The sequence below is a fragment of the Podarcis muralis genome, chromosome 13, assembly GCF_964188315.1.
Source record: "Podarcis muralis chromosome 13, rPodMur119.hap1.1, whole genome shotgun sequence".
In the NCBI taxonomy this organism is placed as follows: Eukaryota; Metazoa; Chordata; class Lepidosauria; order Squamata; family Lacertidae; genus Podarcis; species Podarcis muralis.
The window spans coordinates 8,300,001-8,310,388 of NC_135667.1; the positions used below are offsets into that span (position 1 = coordinate 8,300,001).

Here is a 10,388-nt window from a genome sequence, read left to right on the forward strand (position 1 = left end):
TGCAGCATCGTGACAAAATTCTATCAGCATACCCTGGCCTTGGCATTTGCTGTAGAAGAAATCAACAAGAATCAAAAGATCTTGCCAAATCTCACCCTTGGATTCCACATCTATGATAGTTATTATGATGCAAGGATGACCTACCGGACTACTCTGGACCTACTTTTCAAATCACATAGATTTGAACCCAACTATATATGTGGTGCTCAAAAAAACCTCATAGCCATCATTGGGGGCCTTAGCTCTGTTACCTCCTTCTATATGGCTGACACCATAGGCCTCTACAAAATTCCACAGGTAGGAGCTATGAATGGGGGGAGATATATGGATTTTCATATTTTACATTCTTCCATTTCCAATAAGGCTGTCACCGAGGCTCCCTAGGAAGAAAACCTTGAAACAGGCACATGTTCAAAATGAAGGTTCATCCTAACTTAAAACTTTCCTACCTGTTCACTTCCTTGTAGCTCACATATGGATCTTTCCCTCCAGAGGAGAGTGGTGCAGACCAGTTCCTTTTCTTTTATCACATGGTACCCAATGACAGCCATCAGTATATGGGGATAATCAACTTACTGAAGTATTTTGGATGGACATGGGCTGGACTTTTTGTTGCAGAGGGTGATGGTGGAGAAAATTTCTTGCAGACCCTGGTACCATTGCTTTCCGAGCATGGAATCTGTTCAGCCTTCAACCAAAAAATACCACAAGTAGCCCATTTAGATAAGCTGAGTGAAACTGTGGATGTGCTCTTGGATATCTATTTCTCTTTAACAGATGATAAAGTCAGTGCATGTATACTCTTTGGAGAATCATTGAGATTATGTGGATGAGAGGTATTATATTTCTGCGAGATCCTGAAAATAAGGAAAGTTCATCATTTGGGAAGGTATGGATCATAACAAGCCAGATTGATTTTATATTAAAGGATCTTGAGCTCTTTCAAGGGGCAATTTCCTTCACAATTCATTCAAAAGAGGTTCTAAAATTCAATGAATATCTTCAGAACTTAAAACCTGATAAAACAGAAGGAGATGGTTTTCTGCAAGAGTTCTGGGAGGAAGCATTTGACTGTACATTCCCAAACTCCAGTGTGCCATTGGAAGGCAATGAGCCATGTACTGGGGAAGAGAGGCTGGAGAGCCTTCCTACGCCTCAGTTTGAGATGGGCATGACTGGCCAAAGCTACAGTATCTACAATGCTGTCTATGTTGTGGCTCATGCTTTGCATGCCATGTACTTAAGCAGATTGAAGCAGAAAGCAATGGTCTGGGATAAGAAATTTGAACTTCAAGACCAGCAGTCCTTGGAGGTAATGTGTTGAAATCAAAATCTTATTTATCCAATGGATTGAATAGTCCAAGGTGGAGCTGCATCCAATTTATCCTCCACAAGTAGCTGATGAAATGGGATTATTCATCTTATTCACTGACAAACGTACAATCATAGAATAGTATAGTTGGAAGGGTTCCCAAGGTTTATCTAGAACAACTCCCTGCAATGTAGAGATGCATGTTGTCTATGTTCACATGATCTCATGTACATTTTGCTTGACATAACAATGCATTATCCATCTACCATCTGTTTAGGAAATAAGAGCTAATTTTGCACAAATAGGGAGCATGCCAAATCCAAGATCATCTGGGATAAGTGCCGATACAATGGTGTATTCCCTCCATCCTGGGTTCACTTTGCCTCACTGGCTGAGCCAAGGGTGTGATAGGTTATAAAAGAGGGGTCTTGTTGAGGTGATGCAAGGCAGGGTCAGAAACACTTCCTTGAAAAACCCTTTCAGTTCATTCACATGACCCACAAACCCGGCAGAACCTACATGGGGGAGAAATGGTGGTATAAGTCAAATTGTGTTGTAAAGCAGTTTTGTGTTTTTTATATTGGTTAAACATAAACTGGCATGAATCTTGGTGGCTTTCTAAAGTTTAGATTACTTAACTATACCTAAATGGTATTTGAGAAAGAGGTAGTTTTTAAATCACTGCCTTACATTTAGATTACTGGTATATATCAAATTTTATCTATTTATGGCTTGGGGTTATGATTCAATAAGCTCCATTTTTTTTCTTTAATAAATATTTTTATTGGAAATTACCAGAACAAATTCAAAGCAATGAAAAGAAAAAACTTTTACCATATCCATATATGAGATTCTCTGAATCTCACGACTACACCCCGTCCCCTTAAAAATATTTTTTCTGAAATTACATATCATTACGTTCTCCACAGTTTTCATCTCTATGAATTATCTGTGGTTTCCCCCTATTCTTTTTAAAAGTCATTATCTTCTTGATTCCTGAGTCTCCCAGTCAGTTTTGCCATTTCAGCATAGTCCAGTAGTTTGGCTTGTCATTCTTCCTTTGTCGGAACTGTTGGTTCTTTCCATCTTTGGGCTAGTAGCATTCTTGCAGCTGTTGTCGCATATATAAACAGTCTTTTCTGGTCTTTTGGGATATCAGAACCTGTAATTCCTAATAGAAATAATTCTGGTTTTTTAACAAATGGTATTTTAAACATTTCCCAACGAATTCATTATATATAAATTCCCAAAAAGACTTTGTTATATTGCATGTCTACCACATATGATAAAAAGTACACTCCTTTTCTTTACACTTCCCACAAATTTTGGAGCTTGTTCTATACATTTTGGATAACTTAGTAGGAGTCAGATACCACCAGTACATCATTTTCAAGTTATTTTCTTTCAGCATACAACATACAGGATGCTTCGTAATAAAGTTTCAGATCTGGCAGAGTGAAACCTCCTCTTTCTCTTGCATCTGTTAAGAATTTATATTTTATCCTTGGTTTCTTCTCCTGCCAGATAAACCTAGATATGTCTTTTTGCCACTGTTCAAAACATCTAACTCTGCCTATTACCGGGGCTGATTGAAATAAAAAGAACGGTCTTGGCAGTCTATTCATTTTTATCATTGACATTCTTCCCCAAAATGATAGCTTCATTCTTCCCCATATCTCTAAATCTCTTTTTATTTCTTTACATAATTGTCTTTATATCGATTAATATTCTTAGCTGTTAACTAAACTCCTAGGTATTTTACTTTTTTATGTATAACTAAATCTGTTTTCTGTTATAATTCCCTTTTTCCTTGCTCCGTCATATCTTTAACCAAACCTTAGTCTTATTTAAATTTAATTTAAAGCTTGCAAGCTCTTATCTCCCTCGCCAAGGCCTCTAATACTAAAATGAATAATAATGGTGAGAGGGGACATCCTTGCCTTGTCCCCATTGTTATTTTGGACTTTTCTGTTATAGCTTTATTAACAATCAACATTGCCTGTTGTTCAGAGTGAATTGCATCTAGTCTTCTCCCAAATAATTCCCCAAGATTTATTTTTTCTATCATTTTTTTCATAACGGCCCGGGAAACACTGTCAAAGGCCTTTTCAGCATCTATAAACATTAAGGCCTCTTGTTTCTCATTTCTTACTTCCAGATATTCAATAATGTCTATTATATTCATTATATTATTCTTCATTTGGTGACCTAGTAGAAATCTGGCCTGGTCATGATGAATTATTTCTGCTAAGACACTTTCAATCAATTGGCTAATATATTGGCAAATATCTCATAATCATTAATTAGTAAGGAAATTGGTGTATAATTTTTAACTGACAATAAATCTGTGGCTTGCTCTGGGATTAAGACAATGTAGGCATCCTTCCAAGTATCTGGTACTTTGCTTAACTTTAAGATTTCACTCAGTACTTCTGTTAATGGTTGTACCAGAAAGTCCTTTTTTTCTTCTTCTTTTTTGCAATATTTTTCTGAGAGCCCATCAGGCCCTGGCATTTTACCAGTCTTGGCTTGCACCTCAATTGCCATTATCAGCTCATTTAATTGAATCATTTTCTCTTTAGATATTTGTGGAATTTTATTTTTTTCTAGATAATAATAATAATAATAATAATAATAATAATAATAATAATAATTTATTATTTGTACCCCGCCCATCTGGCTGGGTTTCCCCAGCCACTCTGGGCGGCTTCCATAGAAACCAAAAAACACTAAAATATCATACATTAAAAACTTCCCTGAACAGGGCTGCCTTAAGATGTCTTCTGAATGTTAGGTAGTTGTTTATCGTTTTGACATCTGATGGGAGGGCGTTCCACAGGGCGGGCGCCACTACCGAAAAGGCCCTCTGCCTGGTTCCCTGTAGCTTTGCTTCTCGCAATGAGGGAACCGCCAGAACGCTCTCGGCGCTAGATATTCTTGTATTTTCTCTTTATTTTCAGGGTCTGCTCAGTATAATTTTGCATGGTATTTTTAAAATTGTTTTCTTATGTCTTTCGGATTATCCACTATCTTACCCTCTATACTCAGCTTGCTTATCACTTTCAAGCCCTCTCTTCCCCTCAGTTGCCAAGCCAGTAGTTTTCCTGGATTGTTTGCATATTAAAAATAAAAAAATAAAAAAAACTTCCATTCTATCTCTTGATTTGTAGAATTGATTTATTGATTTGGCGTGACCCCCGCTAATTGATTTACGATCCACAATTAGCTCTTTATTGCCGCCCGGCGCGCTTCCCTCAGCTGCGCGATCTCAGCTCCGTCTTCTTCCAGTCACGCCTCAGCAGAGTTAACACAGCGGTGAAAAACTGTCACGTAGATTCACTTAGCTTCCCTGACAAACACACAGAGTCCAGGTTTGTCTATTTACAGTGCTTTATTCCGACATTTCTCAGAAAAACCCAGGACTACTTGCAGCCATGACAAACTGCGTCCTTCTTCCTCAAAGAACAGAGAGGAACAGAACGAAACTCCTCCCAGCTTCGAAAGCTGACGTCAGAATGTTGAGGCATCATGGGAATAACTTAACCTGTTAAGTTCCAAATCCCACACCCCCCCTTGCCGCACATTCTGACAAGACCCTTTTGAGTTCAACACCTTTCCCTTTGCCTTGTGCCCCTTCCCGGCATCTTTCCCAGGCACCTGTTGAACCCCTTCAACACTCCCAGAATCACACTGTGCGAAACTTACCCACGCACTTGTGGCCTGATACCTTTCAGGTGGAATACCCTTTGTTGTGCGACTGGACCTTCTGGGCACAAACTCAGATGCTATCTCTGACTCACCGCCACCAGTAGGTGTGTCCTCAGCATCACGGGATTCCCCCTCTGATTTAAAGCGTCTTCGAATCCTCTCCATTACACTCACAGGAGAACTAGGCTCGCTTTTGGGTTTTCTCTTAACATTTTGTGGAGATGCTACAGATACCCCATCCTGCTCCTGACATTGGTCAGTGACCTGATCGTCATCACCGGGTTCTGAACCCTGATCTTGGACCTGGTCCCCATCACCGGGATCAGTCTCTGCCTCCCTTTCCTCCTCAGAATCAGACAGACATTCTGAGAGCACATCACGCTTGACAGCAGTCTTTGATCCTTTATCCTGCTCAAAGAACTCAGCGTGTTTACTGATCAGCACCTTACTCTGATCACCTGATGGATATGCAAACCTCCATGCACGCGCTTCTGGCTCGTACCCGCAGAAGATCATTTTCTGGAACTTGGATCCATCTGGCCCCTGCAAAGCAGTAGGTACCGGCACAGATGCAATTGAACCAAACGTACGCAGAAAATGAATCTGGGGTTTCCTGCCATGCAACAACCCAAAGGGTGTGTCACCTACCAGTGAATTGTAGGTACGATTCCAGGTGAAGCCCACATACTTGATTGCCTCCAGCCAAAACCTTGGAGGTAACCCAGAATCTGCCAGCATCACCTGTGCAGCCTTAACCAGAGCCTCACTTCTCAGCTCTGCCACCCCCCTCTGATTGGGTGAAGTCACTGTGTGACGTATCCCTTTCTTGTGAAAGAACTTCTGCAAAGCAGACCCTGTAAACTGAGCGTCTCTGTCACTGGTGACTGCTTGCACTGTGGTGGAAAACCTTCATTCCACCTCCTCAATCCATCCTTTGATCAGCTGTGCTGCGTCATCCTTGGATTTGAGACCATGGGTCCAGGTGTTCTGCGTAAAGTTATCCTGCATCGTCAGCAGAAACCTTGCACCTCCCAGACTCGCTTCCCTTACAGGACCCCATAAATCAATGTGGACCAGTTCAAAGGGTTCTGTGGTTACCCTCTCCACCTTTGGATAACTGCACCCTTTTACCTTTGCCAGTTTGCAAGTTTCACATTTTACAGCACATCCACATTCTGCAATTTCACAACCTTTGGAAACCTCAGGCAGCACCTGTAGTTCTTCTAGGGAACCATGAGCTGTCCTTGCATGCCACACATGGGCACATGACACATGATTGGGAATTTTAGCGCGCAGGGCTTGTGCTTTCTCAACCTTTCCCTCACCCTCCAGAGGCGTTTTAAGAACAAAGAGATTATTCTGCCCCCTTTTAACCTTGGCAAGTATCCTCCCTCCTTTGGAGATTGTGCAGACAGCATCCTCGAAACAAACCTTAAACCCCTTTTTTAACAAATAAGGTACAGATAAAAGACAGTGGTGCATCCCAGGGATGGTACAACACTCCAACGTCTCCTGTAAAACAAACACATGCACATTTACAACATTAGTTACATTCTTTTTCTGTCCATTTGCGAAGAGTACAGTTTTCCCAGCCGGAATTGTCTTGCAATTCCACATCTCGACAGCAGGGGTTTCTGGAATCAAATTGCAATTAGCTGCAGAGTCTATTACAAAACAAAGCTCTGAGCCTTTCTCACAGCTGTCCTGAAACAAAGCCAGACTGGCTGTAAGTTGATAAGTCTCCTCACGTTGTTTGCCACGTCCACCTGACTCAGTCCCACGCCTGGCTGTTTTCCCAGGCTGGTTGCCATGGAAACCCGGCTGATTCCCATGGAAAGTGTCCTTGAAACATTCCTGCCCAGCTGTCCTCGCTCTTTGTGGGCAGTCTCTTTTGAAATGATTGTGAGATCCACACACATAACACTGACGAGTAGAAAAAGCCTGAACAGAGCTCTCATCTGGCCTCCCCCCCCCCTGCAACCGGTGGAGCTGCCTGCGCCAGACTTGCCCTCCCTGAGGCGTCTTTCCTGTTCGTCAGTCAAGCGTCCCGTGACGTACGACAGAGTCAAATCCTGTGGACTCATCGACTCCAAAGTTAGACATAAATTGTCATAACTTTTGTCCAGAGAGCTGAGCAAAATATAAACCTTCAGCTCCTCTGAGAAGTTGACTTGCAACAGCCTCAACTCATTAAACACAGAGAGCATCTCAGTAACATGCTGTCTAATGTTCCCACCTGGACGCAGCTTCATCTCAAACAAACGCCTGGTGGTGTGGATTTTTGCACCAGCCGTGGTCCTGTGGTGCACTCTTTCCAGAGCAGTATAAGCTTCATGCGCAGTGTCCAGTCCCTCCACAAGGGGCAGCTGAGAACCCTCCAAACTGAGCACTATAGCTCCCAGGGCCTTCTGGTTTTTTTCTCTGCGAAGCATGTGCATTTGCAATGTCTGCCGCCGAAGCTCCGACGGCTGGTGGGGGTAGTGGAGGCCCTAGAACCGCCTCCCACAAGCCCTTGGCTACCAGCCAGGCCTTCAGCTTTCGACTCCATTCCGCCCAATTCTGGCCGTTTAATTTTTCGAAAGGCACGGAAAATGAATCATGGCTGTCCGCCATCTTCTTCCGTTCTCCCAAGGGGCCCCAAGCTTACTCACGTACCAGCTTATCCGGCACCCGTCCGTGGAGAAACGATTCCTTGCTGTTCTCAGCTCCGCAGCCCTTAGCACAGGCAAACCTTTGCGTCTTTCAGCTAGCCGCTTGCCTCAGATTCCGGCCTCCGCCTCCTGCCGTGCTTCTCTTCTCCAAACCGCAGACTTCAAAGCTTTCTGCAACCTCCAGTGACAGTTTTACGATCGGTGATTTGCTACCCATAACCTGTAGAATTGATTTATTGATTTGGCGTGACCCCCGCTAATTGATTTACGATCCACAATTAGCTCTTTATTGCCGCCCGGCGCGCTTCCCTCAGCTGCGCGATCTCAGCTCCGTCTTCTTCCAGTCACGCCTCAGCAGAGTTAACACAGAGGTGAAAAACTGTCACATAGCTTCACTTAGCTTCTCTGACAAACACACAGAGTCCAGGTTTGTCTATTTACAGTGCTTTATTCCGACATTTCTCAGAAAAACCCAGGACTACTTGCAGCCATGACAAACTGCGTCCTTCTTCCTCAAAGAACAGAGAGGAACAGAACGAAACTCCTCCCAGCTTCGAAAGCTGACGTCAGAATGTTGAGGCATCATGGGAATAACTTAACCTGTTAAGTTCCAAATCCCACATGATTGACTTTCATTGAATACTGTGATTAGTACATTTTTATTGCTTGCTTAATGGAACTTTTTCCAGGTTTTTAAACTAATTCTTTCTCATTTCTAATCAGTTCATCTAAAATCTCCTTCTCAATTAGCTCCACTCTTATCTTTCTGGCATTATATTCAACAACTCAGTTGGAGAAACTTTGAGCTTCAATGGTAAAAAGCAAATGGGAGGTTTATTTGACATCATGAACATAGTTACATTCCCCAACAAGTCCTTCCTTCGAGTGAAAGTTGGACAAGTGGGTAACGATGCTCTTGAATCAAGAAAAATCATCATTCATGAGGACATGATAACATGGCACAAGGGTTTTAACCAGGTATGGATCCAGGGGTATTACTGTGGGCCCTGCTCTCTCTCTCCATTCCATTGAACAGAATCCAAACCTCATTTGTATAACAAAATGTTTGATAAACAAATCCCTCAGGTTCAATCCTCTGCATTTCTAAGTAGGTTCTGATAATATCCCTGGCCTGTAATAATAAAGAGCCAGATAAATCAATGATTAGGCCTCTAAGATTATATTTAAAGTTCCCGGGATGGGTTGATTTCATGTTCACAAGCAAAATTAAACAAATAAATTAAATAATATGTAATTTAAAGAAAAATCTTTCTTGGTTATGGGTAGATGATGCCTATTTCTGTGTGTAACGACTGCTGCTCCCCTGGTCATCAGAAGAAAAGGAAGGAAGGAGAAAAATTTTGCTGCTATGATTGTGCTCCATGTCCAGAAGGGAAGATTTCAGACCGGAATGGTTTGTGACAAAGAATTCATTTTTATTTTCATAAGAGGCCTAAAATTTTGGGGCCTAAAATATACTTATTAATGTTTGATTGCATGCTGTTTGTGTTGTTTCTTTGTTGACTAGCATTATATATCAAAGGGTATTTTGAGAAAATGAATGAGCTTCATCAAGACATTCTACATTGATTTGAGTTTCAGCCCTAAAAGAGTCAAAATGATCGTTCTCCCATTCAAGTCAGTGAGAACACACAAGGGGATTTGCAACCCCTTTAAACTGTTAAAATAGGGGTTTAAATCCCATAGACTTTCAAGGAATAACATTCAAAATACTGTTTCTGAACTGCTGAGTTTCTGGGAGGCAGAGGAACTATATGAATTACATTTGGAATTTGACTTGTTTCTGTTTTTCAGATATGGATGACTGTTTCAGATGCCCAGAAGACCAATATCCAAACATGGAAAAACATGGATGCATCTCCAAAACAATCACCTTTCTTTCTTATGGAGAATTATTGGGGATCAGCTTAGCCTCAATTGCTCTTTCTTTCTCCATTGTCACAACTTTTGTGCTTTTAGTTTTTGTGAAGCACAGAGATACACCTATTGTCAAAGCCAACAATCGAGACCTCACCTACATTCTCCTCATCTCTCTTCTGCTCTGCTTTCAATCTTCTTTGCTATTCCTTGGCAAACCAGGAGAAGTGGCCTGCCTTCTCAGACAACCTATTTTTGGCATCATCTTCTCCATGGCTGTTTCTTGTGTGTTGGCCAAAACTATTACTGTAGTTGTAGCTTTCATGGCCACCAAACCAGGGTCCAGCCTGAGGAAGTGGGTGGGGAAAAGACTGGCCAACTCCATTGTCTTTTCCTGCTCCCTCATTCAAGCAAGTCTTTGCACTCTCTGGTTGGCCACTAGTCCTCCATTCCCAGATTTAGACATGCACTCACTAATGGAAGAAATCACTGTGCAATGCAATGAAGGGTCTGTGACTCTGTTTTCCTGTGTTTTGGGCTACTTGGGCCTCCTGGCTTTCTTCAGCTTCCTGTCAGCATTCCTGGCCCGCAAATTACCTGACAGTTTCAATGAAGCCAAGTTCATTACTTTCAGTATGTTGCTGTTTTGCAGTGTTTGGCTGTGCTTTGTCCCTACCTATCTGAGCACCAAAGGGAAATACATGGTGATGGTGGAGATCTTCTCCATCTTGGCCTCCAGTGCTGGCTTACTGGGCTGCATCTTTGCCCCTAAATGCTACATTATCATACTGAGGCCTGAGCTCAACAACAAAGAACAACTAATAAGGAGAAAGAATTAA

At 42.1% G+C, this 10,388-nt stretch overlaps 1 pseudogene; it reads left to right on the forward strand.

The window, feature by feature from the left end:
- Nucleotides 1-530: 530 nt before the first annotated feature.
- LOC114582443 (vomeronasal type-2 receptor 26-like) lies at nt 531-10,388 on the forward strand (annotated as a pseudogene).